This window comes from Spermophilus citellus (genome assembly GCF_964194105.1).
Source record: "Spermophilus citellus genome assembly, chromosome: 11".
In the NCBI taxonomy this organism is placed as follows: Eukaryota; Metazoa; Chordata; class Mammalia; order Rodentia; family Sciuridae; genus Spermophilus; species Spermophilus citellus.
This window is the reverse complement of record NC_138192.1, coordinates 124,984,601-125,004,632: the sequence shown is the minus strand read 5'-3', so window position 1 is coordinate 125,004,632 and position 20,032 is coordinate 124,984,601. Positions and strand designations below refer to the sequence as shown.

Here is a 20,032-nt window from a genome sequence, read left to right as displayed (position 1 = left end):
GGGTATCTAGTTTATGAACATTACAGATGAGCTCAAGTGAGCTTCTGTATTTGTAAAACATGGAAGCAGTATTAGTTATATATGGTTGGTATCAATTGAGGTTGTGTTTATAAAGTGTATTAAATGTACATCTGAGAATGTCATCTTTTCTTGTACTTATTACAATATTTATTATTCCATTTGTAATTTGTCACTCACAGATGTTTGTTGAATTGAATGACTGAAGGAACTTTTTAAAAACATATTTCTGGGGCTGGGGGTTGTGGCTCAGTGGTAGAGCACTTGCCCTAGCATGCATGAGACACTGGCTTCATTCCCAGGAACCACATAAAAATAAACAAATAAATAAAGGTATTGTGTCCATCTATAAGCACAAAAATATTTTTTTAAAAAAAACATTTCTACATTACAACAATATATACACATAGATCTTAGCCTTTCTTTGGGGGCTTTATTCAAACTTACCCTGTCTTGATTGCAAGCATGTCAAAGCAAAGATGTGGGGAGATGAACTTAAGTCCCATAAAGGGTAGGTTGAGGTCTGTTCCAAAAGTCAGACTTCCTGTCCCAGCTGACTCATCGGAGTAGCTGCTGTGAACAACTGTCTTTTTGGAACTTCAATTTTGGAGCCCTTTGGCTCCAGATAATACCTCTCTGGGAACCATTACTCTGCTTCATCAGCTCCTTTATTCGCCATATTTGGCTCTCAAAGCTATTTGGCTGTCTCCAAAGATCAAATGTGCCCTCCAAGGGCTGAGACTGGCTGCTATAGAGACTATTCAAAAGAATATGCTCAAGACTGAGAAGGCAGTTGCAAAAAAAGAACTGGAGACTTGAGAAGGCATTCCCAGACTTCTGCCAACATGGCTGCATGACTACAGTAAGGGTGCAGCTTCCAAGGTGGCTCCCACTGAGGGCTGGCTGGGGGCATTACCTGATGAGCATAGCTCCACTTTCACCAACACCCATGGGCAAACCACACTACAAAGACAGGCGGGTGTAAAATTCAGACTTTCCCTTTAGAATTTTCCAGGTGTTTTTTTTTTTTTTTTTAACCTACCTGTAGCGGTGTGTTCCTATGCCCTGTCTGCATTGCCTCACTCTTTACCACTTGCTCTACTTTTTCATAGATTCCTAAGTTGATAGCACCCTTTGGTAGCTTTGTGGCTGAAGCATGGGTTGATCAGGATTTATGATATAGGCTTTTAAAAGTACTGTGTTATAAGACTGTAGAAGAAAGGTCTATGATGGATATTATATATCCTTTTGCATCTGCTCTTTGAACATATTTGTGGAAAGTTACAAGGATGAGCTCTGCCTGGTCCACAACAATAGATTTCAATACCCTGGAGGCCGTACTTTCCCCTGTCCTCTCAGGGCCCCAGATCTCTGCCCTGTGCAGATTTCTACCCTGTGCATGCAGGTTGGCACCGCATGTGTAATGAATGATAAATCGGGGTACAGTTTGTTCCTGTCCTGAGCTGTTCATTCAGCCCTTCTGGATGGGAGCCAGATAAGAAATGAAAAACATAGTGCATGCTCTTTGCTTTCCCCTCATTTTATAGTTGGCAAAATTTTGTTGTAAGTCCTTTAATATGGTGTGGCCTTCCTTGCCTAATATTAGTCCTGGAGCTGAGAAGCTGTGTTCAGCTGCACTAGAATGTTCTGGTAGGAACATTCTGATAGCCATTTGGAAGTTAATGAGAGACCTGGGCCTTCTTGTCTGGGGACTTGCACAGAGCCCCATCAGGGCTCCTGGAAGAAGGGAGCCTACCTTTCCCTTTTAGATGACATATAAAGAAAATCCCATTTATTTGGGCAGTTAAAGGAATAAGTTAAAGGAATAAGCTTTCTATTTGTTTGCCTGCCTGCTTCTACTTTGGCACCTTCATGCCAAGTCTCTATTAGTAAATTAAATGATAGTCTGTTTACCTGATTTTCTAGAGGCAAAGTTAATATTTTGAAATAAACAGAAATCTCCTAAACCTAGAGTCTTCATTTGGTAAACTTCAACTTATGTGAAACTATCATGTAAATAGTGAATGCTGATGGGTCTGACCCTTAATCACCCTTGAAGGGGGGGGGGATGAAAATATTGGTCAACATTTAAATTTGTGAATTTTAGAAACTGCTGCTATCTGTGTAGCCTTTGTGGATCTTGATCATATCTCCAGGCCTATTCTTGTTGTCCCTATAATTGGATAAAGACCTCATGGCTTGTCATTCAAGGTTTTTCACCATCCATCCAGATCCATAGACTCTACTCACTGTGCCCTGTTCAGGTACCTTGCTGTCCCGTGAAGCCGTGTACCCTTTAAGTGGCCCGTTCATGGCTGCCCTCTCATCCCCTGGGCCTTGTTTCATCATGTCTGTGGGAAGTGTACTGTGTTGTGTCCTTGTCATTTGTTCAACTCACATCTCTTGCACACCTGAAGCTCTGGAAGATGCCATATAAAAGCAACCAAGACACAAACCCTGTTTCCGCACACCCAATTATTTTTCTCGCAAAGCAAGGCGAGTGTGTCAGGGAGGTTCCTCCCTTTGATTCTTTGCTGGAAGTATTCTTTTTCTCCTGCATGCATCTAGAGCTTTTCCCCGCATGTGCATCTATCATGAAATTCACCTTCCAGCTTAGTATTTTATCTATTTATGAATGGAGAGTGCCTGACTTTCTAGAAGGCAAAGTGTATAGCAGAATTCAAATTTGAATCCTCTATAGAACTTAATGTGGCCATTGACTCATTCAACAAGTTTTATGATCATCTGCTCTGTGCTGAATGTTGCTCAGGGCACTCTATAAATATTGATATGTATAGGTAACTTTTGAATGCATGAAAAATATGAAGCTCCAAGGATTGTCTATTGTTATTCTTGAGAGCATAGATGCTTTATGAGTTTGAAAAAGGGTCTCATCTCAGAAGGGGAATTATGGATAATGTCCCTTTGAGGTCTGCCTTCTTGAATTGCAGAGAAGTGATGCTTGCTTCTGCCTAAATATAACTTATTTTTATAAGACTTAAATCGGAATCCCTTTCTTTTCTTATTTAATAATTTACCATGTCTGTTTTGCATGGGTCTCCTTTGCATCTAAAATTCTTCTGTCAAACAATGTCACATTAAAAATTGATTCCAGATTTTGTGATGTTAAGCTCAGCAACTTCAGAAGCTAAAATTTGCAGTTGACTTTTAATTAAAAGAAGATTGAGCATAGATTGCCTGTAACCTGTTTACCATATTTTATCCACTAACTGTGATGTGCATTTTTGCTTCAATCATAACACCAAAGAATCTTTTTGTTGTGGCTAACCCTCTGAGATGTCCAGATCACATTTGTTTTCTGATTTAATATTGACTACTTTTAGTTTGTGGTTGCATCTTGCATCTTGAAAGGAAGAATAATCAAATACAGTTTGTTGATTTTATTTAGGTACACAGGACTGTTTGTGCCTGTTACTTGGGCTTATCTGAGACTTTTCCCTTTTAGAAGGCAAGCCCCCTAGTTGGGGTTGAGTGTGTGTTTTGAGATGCCTGTGCTAAACCAAGTCTTTCCTTTTCCCTTTCAGAATGAAGACCTAAACGACCTCAGCAAATCTTCCTCTAACTCATGGGTACCCAGACTCTAACTCTTTCATGATTCACAATCAGGACCTCACATCTTCCGCCTCTGTAGATGGTACGATGCATCCATTTCAGTTTGTTTACTTTATACAATCCTCAGGAGTTCGTTGACTGAACTGCACATTCTATATTGTGCCAAGCAAAAAAGCACTGTGACACCAGAAGAATAGTCTCCGTGAACTTCATCTTGAACCTTAAGGACTTAGCTGGCCACAATGAGCTGATGTGCCCACTACCAGGCTGCAAGAGAATGGGTTTCCTCTCATTTACAAGATTTGTTTCATCTGCTGCTGAAACTGTGTTTGACAAAATGTCATTGTAAATTATTTCATTCAAAACTGTTCACATTGGGTGGAGAGAGTATTAAATATTTAACATAGGTTTTGATTTATATGTGTAATTTTTTTAATGAAAATGTAACTTTTCTTACAGCACATCTTTTTTTTGGATGTGGAACTGAGGTATACAATGTTCTGTTGTAAAGAGTGGAGCAAATGCTTAAAACAAGGCTAACAAGAGTAGAATAGTGTATGATCCTTGTTTTAAGATTGTAATTCAGAAAAATAATATAATAAGAATCATAGTGCCATAGATGATTCTCAATTGTATAGTTATATTTGCTGATACTATCTCTTGTAATATAAACTTGATGTTGAGCTGAGTTCCTTAAAAGAATTAATCTTAATTTTGTATTTTTCCTGTAAGACAGTAGATCATGTTAATTAAACTGAAGAACAATATATACTACTTGGGTATTTTCAAGTGTCAGCTTAAAATTGATGATTGAATGGAAGCAAAATTATAAGAAAAGGAAATCAAAGTCTTCCATTGTATATATTGTAAAGAGAAGGAGACCTGGGTGATCCTTTCAAATCAAAAGCTCTCTTTGGAATGAACAATGTGGGTGTTTGTAAATTCTGGAAATGTCTTTCTATTCATAATAAACTAGAATCTGTTAATCTTTTCTTCTCTCCCCCTCCCCCAGTCCACTTCTGGAAGCTTCCTGCTCCATTCCCACCATTTTTTTTTCCTGTGCACATGTTATAATATTTCATTTCCTGCGTTGTATTGAGTATACTTAGACAAGTGAGTGCTTGCTAACCAGAAATTAAAATTCCAGAGTGGCTTTTTTTTTTTTTTTTTTTTTTTTAATCATGACCAGGGCTACATGTCAGTTTCCTTAAGACCCTGAGTTCACATGTTCTGAGAACTTCCGGTTTTACATTATTTAACAGAATGTAACTGGCCCATTTGCCCTGGTAGGTGCTGGCCTAGTAGTGATTAGTTTAATAAAAAAACAAAACAAAACAAAACAAAAAAAACAAAAAACAAAAAAACAGTGCACAGAGAGCACATAAAAACATAATGACCTGCTATGGGAACATCTAGCCTACAGTGAGAATTTTTAATCCTTTTCTTGTTTAGCAAGTATACACATCTTGGGATTTTTCCTTGTGAAACACAAATGGCAATGAGCACATTTAAAGATATTGCCTACAGAAGTTTTGAATCTTTTTGCCAGGAAACTTCCAAAAGTTAAGCGAATTCATGCAAATATCAGGCTCCCTCTGAGCCAGTGTGAAGTCTGTATCAGTGGTTGCCAGCCCTGCTGTTGGGAGGAGCAACAGTTTATTTCTGGGAAGGGTTGATCCTCCTGGGTGGAGCTACAAGGAAGGGCCAGGGTTGGAGGTCCTCGCAGTGGCTGCTGCTCTGATCAGCTGGTTGGGGAGCTCTGCTCTACTTAAAAGGGAGTAGAGATAAATGGCACCCCCACACTGCTGAGGCCCGTGTTACTGTTCATTCAGCCAGATGGCATGTTGTACCTCACAGACTATTGTACAATGTTCATCGTTGCAGATTTTAATCATTTGCATGCTCATCAATTTCTAAGATAAATAGGCCTATAGTCATAAGAATCCATTGTTTTCAAGGAACTTGCTGAATTACATCATTTCCTATTCATAGAGAACACCACCAACTTTGAAAATCTCATAGGAAAGTTATTTTTTACTCCTTTGTAAAAAAAAAAAAAAGAAAAGACTTTCTCAGTCAAACTAACTTTTCATTTTTGACTCTTCTGATTTGTACTCTTGCTAGTGTAAGAAGAAAGCTAGCTATCCTGCTCTCTTCCGTTGAGCACTTAAGTAGTAAAAGAGAAATCAATGAACAAAGCTGCCTCAACTATTTTTCCTGCTAAGCTGGTTATTATTTCTCAAGGAACCCAGACTTTAAATATGTATTACCAAGATACCTCTGCATGTGGAATTATGAACATATTTTGGGTGAGAACAGAAATGAACAGACTGGAAAGTGCATCTCTTAGTTTCTATGGCTGACTTTTTGTTGATTCAAATAAAGGTAGAAATTCTTATTTAAGCTGCTTCCAGAGGTGCCTGAGCTGGGTTTGATGGCAGTATCAAACTTTACTGACTTAAAACTGGAAGTTGCTGGTACTCAAGCCAACAGCTCATGCTCTGGCTAACTCAAAGGGTTTTGCTTTGAGCACATCAGCTGCTAAGTCCTTGTGTTTGGTTCCTATTTAAGAGAGTTGGCTTTTATCCATTTCAAAGTATTTGTAGGCCAGCCAAGGGCTTACGTTAATGGGGCTTCTAGTGGCCTCTGGTTAACCTAGAAGTTAGTGGCTTTTTCTTCATGAGAACAACCTTTCACAGCGTTCTTTCTTAGATACAGGCAGAGTTATAAAATTCTCCTTTGTGAAAGGAACAAATGTTTCGTAGCTTTGATATCTTCATTCTGGGCAAAAGCATGTCCCTAGAACCAGTTAGAAGTAAGGGGAATCCATTAATGATCAACCACCTGAGTCAATAATGACAAATCAGTTCTGATGTTACATGTGTGGCTATTTCTTGCTAACTCTCAAAGGTCAGGGACTCTCTTGACTAATCTAGTGATGCAAAAATGGATTTACTCAGAATCATCTGGTCAGAAAGTAGAGATTTTTAACCTTTCTTTCCCTGGCTTTTGTCTTTTAGGTATCTTTTAAATGGGAGACAGAGTATTAAGAAACAGTTTTGTACTGTAAGAAACAGTGCTTTACAGTACTGAAGCCCTGTTTTATGCAGTCTTGCATCCTGAATGCAATATGCCATGTAGCTGAAAACTTCAATTTTATTTACTATAGGCGGTTTAAAGGTGGGGAAGAAGGCTCACCACCCATTGACGCCAAGAGCCACAAAAATCAGTACGGAGAGAAGCATTGTGGCTGATCCCATATTCAGTCTCTCATTGGCTTTGTGGAGCTCTACAGGTCAGTCCATCATACAAGGAGGCCCTGAAACCAGACACTGAGAATTAAAGCCCTGATAGGGGAGACAAGGATCCTTTGGGAGGCATGCAAAAGAGAATGGGTGGAAATCAAATATGAAATCACTTCTTTGTAGTGATTTGAGGGAGGGATAGTGTTCCCAGCACTTGGTGAATGTTAGTTGGAGGTGATGCTAGATTCATGTATATAGGCTACTGAGAAACCTGAAGGAAGAAGCATGCTCTTCCAGGGATGTGAGGAATATCACCTTGCCAAGGCTAAGGAAAAGAGCTCCATCCAGACGGTAGATTTAATTATGAGGAGCAATGACAGCCTTGTTAGTAGAATGTCCAGGGTTAAAGAGGGTCTTTGGTCATTTCTAAAGTCAAGCCTGGGAAGATCTTCAAGGTCTTGCCATAGCTCTGTAAACCAGACCCCTAGGTGTGGCTGCAGAACGTGTGGGTCTGGTGTGTGTTGGCTATTTCTCACTGCTTGTAACCAGAGCATCAAATTCGATGCTGCAAGGTTGAATGATATTGGGAGTGTTTGGCCCTACTCCTAAGAGATCTATCATTAATAAACAGCTTATAATTAGCTAGTATGATTAGAAAATGTATGACTTAGATGACAAATTGTCTACCTTTCCTAGCTTGTTGATGACTTGGCATTTGTGATGTATACACAAAGAGATCCGGTGTGTTAGCCTTTCACCATTCACCTGGCATTTAAATCTCTCTTTGCTCATGCTGTTCATTTACCAGTGTTACCCAATATGCCATGTGCTAGGACAAATTCACTACACAGGAGAGTGTCTAGATTTGTGTAGACATCTTTAGTGCTGATTTTTTTTTTCCTTTTTTGTCATTGGCCTAAGAATGTAGTTTCCAGAACAATTTTTTCTTGCAAAATAATTTTCCTTACACCTCTTGGCTACAGGGTGGGCCAAATCAACTACATATATATTTTCACTTACTGTGTGTGCAGTTTGGTTTATCATCCTAAGATGGTGGTGCTGCTCCTGGTGCTACTTCATCTGTGTACAAGAGACCAACACATGGTCTGTATTGCTACCAAAACATTTATTGTATATATGTGTATAACATACGTATTATGTATATATGTCATGGGTACCAGGCCAGGTTTATATTTTTTATTTAGAAGTGTTTCACTTTTCCAAGTTTTCTTTATAGTGTTATGTTTATTTTCAATTTTTTTCCCCCTTGATTCTGTCTGGTACTTAGAACTGTAGTGTCTTCATCATTAATTAAAGAAAACTGTCTAAATGAATTTCACGATGTGAATGTTAGTGATCCTTCCTGTCTTTTGATTATGGGACATGACACAGAAACTGGGCATTTGGCTGGGCAGGAGCAGTGGATACCATTAAACCTACTTCCATAGGTAATTTTGGAATTGATCTTTTTGCCTGACTCTATCTCTTCTCAGTTGGCTTTCAAAGGCCAAGTGAATAAACAAAATGGCCTTGGGAAAGATTTTAAGGTGCTTTTATTGGTGGTGGTGATGAGGGAGAACAGAATAGGCAGGGGAAAAAAAATCCATCCTTGGTGGAAGGATTTGTATTTAGTTTACAGACACTGGGACAGCCTCTTCAACCTTAAATGTGCACACAGATCTCTGGTTCAAATGCAGGTTGTTATTCCAGATATTGGGGCCAGACCTGAGAGATAGCTTTTCTAACCAATTCCCTGGCAAGGCCAAGGCAGGTGCTGCTAGTCCTAACCTGATGGCAATTATCTTTGGATACATATTAGTGTCATCTGGGCAGCTATTAAAAAGACTCAGTGGCCAGGCCAACTCTGGGGATGCTGGTTTAACAGGTCCAGGGGTGGGCCCTGAACTTTAGTTGTTTCAGATGCACTTGATGGTCCCAGGGAGATTCTAGCAAATGGTCAGGGCTGAGAACCACTGCTGCAAAGTGTTGCCTAAACTTCTCTGATTATTAGAGCTGCTTATTAGAAATACTGACACCTGGAGTGGTGTAGGAATGTGCACCTTTCAGCAGGCGACTTTTCTGGTAGGCAAGTTTGGGAGAGACTCATTTCTGTGGAAGTGGAGGTTTTAGATCATTTCACCAATAGAAGGAATAGCAACACCCGCAATTTTTGAAAATAATTTTGCCATGTGCCTATATAGAAGCAGCCAGGATCTTCCCTTGCTCCTCTGAGCTTTCTTGCTTCAACAACTTAAAATGAAGATAACTGATAGGTCCTGGATAGTTAAAGGTAACTCAAAAGTTTTTTGACATTTTGGAAACATATTCAAGTTTTTTTTAATATAATTCTTTATAAGCCTGGTGTTGCACTGAAAGCAGACAGACTCACTTTCCCATCCTTATTTGGGGCATCGGCTGGAGGACTCTTCCTTCTACCTGCCAGTGTAAATAATATTTTCACTGTTTCGGAGCAGCATATGACCTGATTTAATAAATGCTAGAAGCTCTTTGGTGTTCCTTTTATATTACCTTTCTCCATTTATACTTAAAACAAGAACCACTGATTTTTCCCCTCCTACGGGTACTGCAAAGTGAACATCTATCCCCTATTGAAATGACATGTGAACATCACTAATTAGTATGAATTTGAGGGAGGTCTAGTTGGAATGAATTAATGGTGTAATTTTTAGCACAGCTGCTTATTATCTTTACAAATGTATAAAAACAAACTATAGCAAGTAAAGTGCTGTCAATGAAGGACCTTTGAGAAATGCATAGCCAAGTAGAACTTGTAATTACCTCAGTGATTCTATTATAAATAGTAGCAACATTTATTCCACATTTATTCTAGGTTAGCCACCAGGATTTATGTCAATTATCTCATTTTATTCTTGTAGGTAACCCAGGGGTAGTGGAGAGGTGTGTCTGAGGTGGAACAGTCTCTCACATTGAGGACTGTTGGATGACAGGGTTTATGTTCCCATCAACACCACTGCAAGTCTCTGGGTTCCAGGCACTTAAAATTATGTTCCACAAATTTAAAACACTGTTGGGCTGAGGTTGTAGCTTAGTGGTAGAGCATTTCTTGCCTAGTATGGGAAGGCCCTAGGTTTAATCCCCCCAGCACCACAAAAAAAAAAAAAAAAAAAAAAAAGGAAAAGAAAGAAAAAATACAACCCATTATTACTCTAGCTGCCTTGGGCTATGAACTTGCTGCACAAACATAATATGTGAGCCTGAAAGTATGGCTTGTCCAGCTTATAACTTTCACCCTACAAGGTAACAGGGCCTGATTCCATTTATTTCCATTTCTTACCTTTGTATCTAGTTTAGTTCATTAGTGTCAAGAGTTTATCCTAATTCTGTTTTTCTCACTAAGTACACCTCATTTCAGCAACAGAATAGAGATATCCAGATTTAATTTAGTAGAACACAAAAGGATAGTAATATGGTTAGATGTGAAAGCCACATAAAATCCAAACAGATATGTTTGGGGGCATTAGGTTTTACATATTACCTCTGGTGAACCTTTCTGAATCATAATTTCTCATGGGATATGGATGATTAGGAAAATGAGTGGAAAAGCAGGAAATATGGGGAGGCAGATGCCTGAGTATCAGCTGAATCACAGAAATAGTTCCCACCATTAGTGAATGAATGACTGAAGCTCCTCTATAGTACAGGAACTTCTCTGAGCTATAGTCAGTTTTTCCCAAAGTTCAGACCAAGAGCAACTCTAACAGAATTCCTAATGTGTTTATAACAACAGACTTTAGCAATGGCCACAGGAAACTATTTTAATAATAAATTGGCTTCCCAATACACACACATTTGGGTGACCTATACCCCAACTCTGAAGGAATATGTTACTGGAGTTCATTAAGTAATGTCCTATCTGCTCCCTCTCTGTAAGTTGCTCCAAGCTCCAAATCTCAAGGATCAAAGTTACCTAATTGTAAATGAGAGAAGAATTGTTATAGCTGGAGTTCCTGAAAAGAAAAACAACCCAAAAAGTAAAATTCAGTAAAACTCATCTAAACTTACAAAGAAATAGCATGAAAATAGAGTTATTAGGTAAATTTGCATAGATGTTATACAACATTAGCATGATTCTATAAAAATATGTATGCAAATGGAAGTTTATTTCTCAAAATTTTAAGAAGTGGTATTCTGATGGTATTTTGGATGATTTTTCTTTTTTCTTTTTCTGTAAACTTTTATGTTGATCATATGTTATTTTTATATTGAGAAAGAGAACAATAAACTGTTATAAAAACACAAAGAGGGTTGATGATACTCTCAGTGAACCGCCCGCCCCCCCAATTAATCTTCCTATTCATTGTCTACAAATTAGGAGTTATCCACCTACAGCTTGGAGGCCTAATTCTATCTGCTGCTTGTTTTTATAAATAAAGTTTTATTGGAATATATCTGTGTTTAATCATTTATATATTGCCTTTGGTATTCACAGCAGAGTTGAATAGAGGAGACAAAAATTCAATGACCTTAAAAAAACAAAAACACAAAGTCTGAATCAGACTGTTTACTGTTTTTCGCTAAAACACTTGTCTGGGTCTTTACAAAATGTTTATAGAATGTTTGCTGGCCCCTGCCATAGATGTTTTTCAAGAGAGAAAATTGGGATCTGAGACAAAGTCCCTTGCCCTGGGCTTCTGAAATTTTCTAGGACCTGCTTAAACAAACAAACAAACAAAAAACTTGTTATCATACAGGCTGAACCTCTGCTGCCACAACTAGTACTTTTAGAATGCCAAAAACACTTCGTTAGAATGTTTTTCATCTGCAAACACTAAAAGGATATTTTATAGTTTGGAAAGTAGAGCTGAATGAAAGTAGAATTAGGAGGATCCTTTTTTGATGGTGTCTCACTTTTTCTAGATTAACAATCAAAAAAGAAAAAAATAGGAGGGGAAAAAAAGGAGAAATCAGTTAAATGTTGTCTTTCTAAAATAAAGTATGAGGTTCCATGAGGGAGTCCAGAGGAAGTTCAGAGTAGATTATGGAATCCTGAATAGCATGACCTCAATGAATAGTGGGGACAAAAAAACATTTTTTTTTCCATTCCCCCCCCCCTAACTTGTGAACAGCTGCAGTGCTGAGAATTAAGATGAGTACAGGAAGCATGGATTCTGGCCAGAAAGACAATATCTGGTAACCTATGAGACAAAGGTAAAATATTTGAGGATTACTGGATTTAAAAATGAATCATTGTTCCAAATTAAATAAACTAAGAAGGTAATTCCTTAGCATTTTTATCATCAAATCTCAATATTCACTCATCACACCCTCAATATCACTGAGGAACTATTTTATGCTAGGTGTGAGATTTGGCACCCGACAAAATCCCTGCTCTTTGAAGTTCCCGAATTAGTTCTGCAAGCGATCTCCGATTTCAACTTGTCTGAACTACTTCTTTATTCTAGATAAGGAAACTGGATTTCAGTTCCACCTTCACTTAACATAACTTTATTTTAAAATCATCTCAATACTAGATTGATTAAGACAGATTCCAAACGTGCCATAGTGTCCCCCTTCCAGCGGAGCACGCTTGTGGGCCCAGCTTGCAGAGCGTGCAGCTGGTGAGTGGATTTGGGAAGCCATGTCCTGAAGGGTTCCTGAAGTCTTAACTGGATGGCCTGGGATATGGAGAGCTAGGGATAGATACAGCACTAGAGGGCCAAGTAGATGGGATGAGAAGCAGAGCGGGCAGGTGGGCAATGTCTCCCATGGAGGACTGTCCAAGAGGCCAGAAAGCATCATAAAATCACAGTCTTACTGCTGGAGGGCTGCTTTACTTACCATTGGATGCAACTCCTCATTCTCAATTAAGGTAAGAAACTGAGGTCACCATCCCTCCCCGTGAGTCCTGGATCAGATCTAGTAGAAACCCAAATAACATGAGCCACAGCTCATCTTTATGCCTGTGGTTGGTCATGGACCAGTTCATGTGGTCCCATACTATCTAAACCAGTTTAGGTAGTATGACACCATTTTATAGAGTAAATAAGCTAATGTGCAGAAGAGGCCTTGTCCATAGTTATCCAGTTGATAAGTGGGATTCCAACTCAGATCCATTCAATAATAATCAAAAGACATGGAAAGTGAAACAAAACTCCATGTACTTTGAAATCCTCCTTTATGACACTGGGTTGTCAGAAAATGCCATGTGGAATGTCTTGGTTTGCTGTTTTTATTCCAGCTACAGCCTGGGCCCTCTTCCCAGCCCCCACCCTCAAGTCCAACTTTCTTCTCTAGAGCTTTGAAGGTATCTGGGTAAGTCAGAATGGAAGGCTCCTCAATCTCTTATTAACCTCTTGATGCTCAGTTCTTAAAGAAGGGTTTTCCACACCAAGTTAAATGTGGCTTCTCTCTGGCTTTCCACAGAAGGTCAAAACCAAATACACACATAAACCCCACCTCATCCTCCCCACCTTACCCCCCCCACACACACACAAGGGGTAAATGTTAACAGTGCATCTAAAATAACCAGTATATGTATGGCATCAACAGTGTGCTTCTGGTTTAAATTCAAATCTTTCATTTTTCATCCTCCTCTCATTTCCACCACACACCAACTATTCTAGTCAGCAGGGTCTCATGCCCCATATGGGAAAAAAATGTTCTGAATCTGGTTTATTTCATCTGTTGAAAAATAAAATCAGTTTGGCTGAGCTAAACAAACTCCTTCCTGAGTAGAGCTACCCTCCTATTTTTCTTTGCAGAAATGTTTGACAGATGGGAATCTAATGGGAGGTATTTCTTTTCATGACCGTGTGAAAACTTCAGTTCTCATCTTTGCCTTGCCAGGAACTGTGTGACTTAGAGCAAAGCTCTGCTCTCTGCCCACCCCCTTCCTGGTTTAGAAGACAGGAGCGTTATCTGATCTTAACCTGGGCTTCAGAAATTTGTCAACACTCCCAAGTCAAATGCCGTGTTTTCGGGGGTGTGCACATTGTTTTATTCCTAGGGAAAAGGGATTGTAACTTCCAGCGGAATCACTAAAGGCTCTGGGGTCACAGAGAAATGGTTTCTTAATATCATCATGATTTACATGATTCCTTACCAAATTTTATAGAATTAAGGAATAGCCTAGAGCAAATTGGGCCAGCAAAGTTTATTCTACTTCCTTCTCCCCTCAATGCTATGTATTGGTTGATCGTGGGCACTCCTCCCTGCCTGATTCTTTCTGGAATGCAGAGAACATGTGATAAACTATTTTTTTTTTCCCAGAAGTAAATGAAATTATTGTATTAGTTCTCAGGACATTTGCCTCAATAAGAAAACCTACCATAGAGGTAAGGTAGCACTTTAGCACAAGGGAACTGATGGCTAATGGTGCATACTGAACACTTCATAGGCATGAGCCTTGAAAATGATCATGACAAGCTAGCTGGTCCCTTCCCCCTTTTTTGTAACTAAAAATACCACTTTACTTTGGAAATGACACATAATTTGTGTATTTGCTAACAGAAAGTGCTCCTTTCTAGATTTTCCAAATAATTAAGTTTTGGATAAACTCATCAAAGATAAACTATTTCCTTTGATTTTAGGGAGTGGGAACCCTGCTTGGCTGGTGGTCTGTAGTCCAGCCAGGGTCCAGCACCCTTCTCTCATCTCTGAAGTCATCTTTTATAGATGACCATCTGTCCACCAGCTTATGAAGTTGGCTCTGACCTGCTCTAAGAGGAATCTTGCTTACTTATGTAGGCAGAAAAAGAACAGAATGAGGGAGAGCAGGAAAAGAATTAGAGGCCCTCCGGAGTGACAGAGGACTCCTACCTGTTGCCAGTGGTGGGCCATCAATTTTTGTTCTTCCCTATTCCCTGTAGCTCTTCATGACACAAAGAAACCCTCAGCCAAGATTGTAAAAAACATATGGCTCTTTGGAGACTGTAAACTCAAAATCTCTTCTCTAAGAAACTAAGTGTTTCAGGTAAGAAAACTACCCTCTGTGTGTATGCTCCACAAAGATGGTAGACCCCATGTAAACATCACCAACTGTCAGGAGATTGCCACCAAAGATGACCAGGAAATTAAAGTCTGTCACTATTTTTTTTTTAATTGGTCATGGAGAGATGAGTTTTGGCCTTGAATTTATACAATCCTAGGCCAACATAGAGATTCTATTAACTGGCTAAGAGACTCTGGGAAAATTACTTAAACTCTCAGAACCATAATTTGACCATCTGTGATGGGGGGAGGCGTAATAATACCTATTTTTCAGACTTTTGAGGGACCAGAGGCATTCCTGCCACATGCAAAGCATTCTGAATAGTACTTCATCTCTAGCTGGTACCCAGAACATCAGTGACATGGTGTTGTAATTTTATTCTGAACATGTTTAGAATGTTTGGGCATAATCTCTTCCTCTGTGACAGTTTGCTGTATTTTTTTATAACTAAAGTTGAAAAGGCCTTGGACAGAAAGAACAATGCCTTACTCAAAGTCCTCATCCTATCTTTCTGGTACAAACGTCCTATGTTGAGAACTTGCGATCTTGGCCCTCCTTCTCAGAAATGCACTTTCTGAGCACAAGACTGGCCCCCGTGAGGAAAGTGGATGTTAATAATAGCAAACAAGCCAGCCAGCTCTACCTTCCATTCCAACTGCTGCATTACTTCCTCAAGATAGGAGCTGCAACCAGAAACTTCCATCCAATCCAGGCTCGTTAACCTTTAAGTTGGATTCGTCTGTGGTCCCCAAGTCTCACACTCTCACACTTCCTGCTCATCCAAATGCTGATGTTCTGTTCTGCACACAGGCATTCCTTTGAAGAGGCTCGTCCATTACCAGGGACCCGCTCCACCATGCCATTTGATCTCTGTGACTCACCAGTTGGAGTTCAATCCTTTTCATATTTGAGAACAAAATTTTGATAAAACGTATTTAAGGATAGGATGCTGTTTTCCCTTCATTTGGGGGTCTAGGTACCCTCCTCCATAGTGTCTTTTACAAAAGGAGGGAGGTGCCCAGAGGAACCCTGCCAAGCCAGCTTCCCCTACTCTACCCACCTGGAGGGAGGGAGGACCCTCCAGGGCAAAGGAGCCGGACCCTTGAGCCAGGCTGTGCTGAGCAGGCTGCTCCTGCCTCTTCCTCCTGCCTTGCTTCTTACCTTCTTCCACTCCTTACCTTTCTCTTTCCCTCCATGTTTTGGGCTTGGCCAACCTTTCACAGCTATTTTTAGTTCTTACATGGGAACACCCACTTGTTTCTCCCTCGTTTCTATTCCACTTACCAGAGACGCAAGATGATTTTCCGGCTGGTGTGTTCAAGGGCGTCAGGAACACTGTGTGCTTAGGTTTAACCCTTTGCATTTCCCAGAGGTGCTCAGTTCCTCTGCACATGTACTTCTAATTTTTTCCAGGCTTGTGTGTTTGGTCCAGACTGCCGCTTCCCTGGAGCTGGCCTGCCTCCTTGTTTTGGGAAAGCTTATTGCTTCATAGTAAGACCATCTGACAGTTGTTATCTGCGACCTGAGACACAGAACTGCCAGCGACCAGTGCCAGAGGCAGGGATGAGTTGTTCTTCTGCAAGACCTCCCAGCTCCCAGCTCTCACTGCCATCTGGGACCACCCCAGGAAGGAGACCAGTGTGACTCCACATGTTCATGGGAGGATGGAAAGTTTCCCCACCCACCACAGGCCTCAGTCTGGACTTGAGTCCCTGACAATGGAGAGAGCCATCAGATTTCATCTGTCTGGATGCTACAGTGACATTCCTTCATCCTCCTTCCCTCCCTCCAGCCCGCCTTCTTCTCTTTCTTCCCTCCTGTCTTCCTTCCTACCCTCCACCTCCACCTCTCACAGAAATCTGGGGCTGGCTGCCAGGTTACATGGCCCAGGAGTCAGAGATGCTGGCAAGCACAATGCTAGGTACAACCTGGGCCACCCTGTCTCCATGGAGGCTCCCAGGACACTGGGTGTAAACCGGAACTGCTCCTGGGAGCCAGCTTCACTCTGCAGGAGTCAGTGCTCTGGCCTCTGAGCTTCCCACAGGTACCTGGATCTCATCCCACCCTCAGCCCCAATGCTTCTTCCCAGGGAGGTTTTTCTTATCTCCTCTTTCCCTACCACTCCATTGCATATCTTGTTTTTGTTTCTTCACGGCACTATCTTCATCTGAAGTTATCTCTATGTTCATTGGTTGCCTTGTTCATTTGCTGCCTTTAACCTTCAAATTCTCTTTGTCTTCCTGTGTCTCCAGTGCCTGGCACATAGTTTGTCCTCAATAAATACCTGTTGAATGAATGAATGAATAAATACCTTAGCAGAGGATGGAAGAACTAACAAAAATAACATCAGCAGTAAAGATATCAGTAATAACAATCAACTTCTTTTTGAGTATTTTACCAAACACACTGTGTTTTACATATACTACCTTCCAACCCTCCGAACAACGAGAAGAGAGGATACTTTTATATTTTGCCGGAACAAAAAGTGGAGGCTCATAGGAGTTGGTGTTTTCCCAAGGCCACCCACCTAGTGAGGGATGGACCCAGCCCTCATCCTCAGAGGGTTCTTTATTCCTGTGCTTGGTGTCCAGTCATGTAAACAACTGTGCTGTAAGATAGAAAGAGATAAGCTCTGTGAGGTCAGATAAAGCATCCTGAGAGTTCAAAGGAGGAAGAAGTGGCCTCTGGGCCAGGGCAGCAGGAAAGGGTATGTGACAAGGTGACTTTGTTTTTCTGGGCTGTGCTGGGGAGCTGTGGACAGTTGAAGGTGAAACAAGAAATCTCAGGAAAAAAAAAAAACCCAACAGCATTGTGTTGGTGTATTTGTGTGTGTGTGTGTGTGTGTGTGTGTGTGTGTGTATGTGTTCATTGTAGTAGAGGGTAGAAAGTCAGAAAAGATGAGGAGAGTTCAAATTCTATTCAGAAAAAGGTAGTTGTTGTAGAAAGAAGTAATTTCTTTTTTGTTGTTGTTCAGTTATAACTTCGATTCTTATTTAAAGACAAAAGCATGTACATCTGTATCTATTCATCTAAGAGCTTTGTACACACATTTATTGTCCCATATTTCTGTTCAAACAATCTTCACCATTTATCTTTTTAAAAAATGTATTTCCCGTTGTCTCACATTTTAATAACAGGTGTCATCTCAATGTCCTAAAACCTATCTATCCTGGGAATCACTTGATCAGATTTCCCTTTAAGCCCAAGTTTTAGTGATTCAGATCCCACCCAGTCAAGGAGGACATAGGGCCCCTGCAACAGCTCTGCCCAGATTCTCTGGAGCCTTCCAGACTCATAGGACTCACAAGCAAGTCCCTCCTGCTCGGCTCTGCTGCTCTCACCTGCTTGGTATCCTCTCTCTGCAACAAGGCATCACTGTCCCCACAAGCACTGGACTCTGTGCTTTGAGCCAAGCCCCCTGCTTGAGGTTCCAAAGCCAGAGTCTCAGTTTCCAAACTGGCCACATTCCTGTAGTTTTCATGGCCCTGGAGCCACATGGTGGCCCTCATAGGACAATGATGAGGCCTCCTCTGTGAGCACTGTGATCAGTAGGGGAGGGCTGGGGACCTGAAGCAAAGGCACAGCAGAAGGACTGGCTGTCATAACAGGGTCCACTAGATGAATACCAGTGTTGTTACAGAGCTGGATGTCATGTTAGAAACCACGATGATGTCAGCGTCATGGTGCTAGTGTAAGACAATAAGGAAGGTTATGCTACTTTTTTTGATCTTTTGGGTGAAAAGTCAAAATATATGATTTATAGCTGATAAATCAAATGGTAGAACTGAAAGTATAATTAGAGTTTGATAATAAAGATTATAAATAAAGATTGAATAGTGGGGGAAAGAAGATGGGGAGGAAATAGAACTACAATAACTGTGGTCTTCTGTCTGCCTTGATAACTACATCATAATTTAATATGAAGAGTGCATCTTGGAATGAGGATGTGGCAGTTCTTGTGCCCAAGAACATAGTGTCAGCATGTAAAAAAAAAAAAAAGAAAAAAATTCCAACACAAGAAGATAAAGGTGAACAACATTATAGGAAGAAATTTCTGTGTGTTCTTTTAGTCCATGCAAGATCAAGTGAATAAGAGGTAATTGCAAAAGTAGATCTAAATAACACAATTAACAGGGAAATTCGGCTGATACATGCAGTTGGCCTTCTCCTGATTTACAGGTTCCAAAAAACTTGAATTTGCCACACTGAGCACTGCGTGGAACCCAAGCAAATGAAGCGATAGGTGCAGGAGCATCCTGCTGCAGCCGCCCTACACTTTAAGGCTGCTCAGTCTCTCTCCAGCGCTTGGAGGAGCATCCCCTGTCTCAGGTCTGGCCCATGTACTTTGTAGTGAGGCCTCCTCTGAATTATGAGGCCTTTCTTTTTTCTTGTCATCATTACCTAAAGAGTACAGCTCAATAACAATTAACATAGCACTTACCCTGCATTAGGTGTTGTAAGTCACCTGAGGTGACTTCAAGGGTATGGGAGGGTGTAAATAGAGCATATGCAAATACTATGCCAGTCTACTAAATAACAGACTTGAGCATTCATGGATTTCTGGACCCGTGAAGGGTCCTGAAATCAATGCCCTGCACCCTACTAATCTCTGTCCTTTGAAGGTAGGGCATGCATATTTCCCCCCAAGTGTCCATGGAACATTCACAAAAAGTGATCAGATATTAGAACAAGAAGAAAACTGAGTGAAGTCCAAAGGGTAGAATCTATACAAAAACCTTCAGTGGTTGCAATTGGGAACATAAATAAATAAATGGCAACAAAAGCACTACTCACCTGGAAATAGTTTTGTCTCCAGTGTAAGTCCTGAGTCAAAGAAGATGTCAACACTGAAACAGCAGAATATCTAAGAAATAATGAAGATGAAAACATAGTATATATGTAAGGAAAAGTGAGAATGAATTGATCAATTGAAGAAAACAAACCAAAAGAAAGCAGAGGGGGAGAGCAACGGAGAGGAGGGGAGGGGCTGGTTAAGAAGAGGACAGGGAGGGTTAGAAAACACAGCAAAGCCAAGATCTGGTGTTTACAAAAAGACAAAGTAAAGCAAAGCTATCCGTTGACCAAATCAAGTGAAAAAAGAAAAGAATGCACAAAATGAAAACTAATCATTGGAAAATAATCACAGGTTGACAGTTGAGGTCCTTGGAAGACTTGTGGAGAACTAGGAGGCAGCACTCCACAAAAATAAAACCAAGAAGTGGGT

General features: G+C 40.4%; 1 protein-coding gene and 1 long non-coding RNA gene across 2 annotated transcripts in view; one reads left to right on the top strand and one right to left on the bottom strand.

Moving 5' to 3' along the window:
* The window catches only part of IRS1 (insulin receptor substrate 1), a 59,923-nt gene extending 54,267 nt beyond the window's left edge, over positions 1–5,656 (top strand). Inside the window, exon 2 of the mRNA XM_081260739.1 lies at positions 3,564–5,656. The gene's annotated coding sequence lies outside the window, so the exon portion shown is untranslated. The remainder of the gene's footprint in view (positions 1–3,563) is intronic.
* LOC308630581 lies at positions 4,745–16,896 on the bottom strand. Its single transcript, XR_014017961.1, has 3 exons — positions 16,093–16,896; positions 12,657–12,734; positions 4,745–12,013 (listed from the first exon to the last, which is right to left on the bottom strand). It is a non-coding gene; the product is annotated as an uncharacterized lncRNA (long non-coding RNA).
* Positions 16,897–20,032: the final 3,136 nt, after the last annotated feature.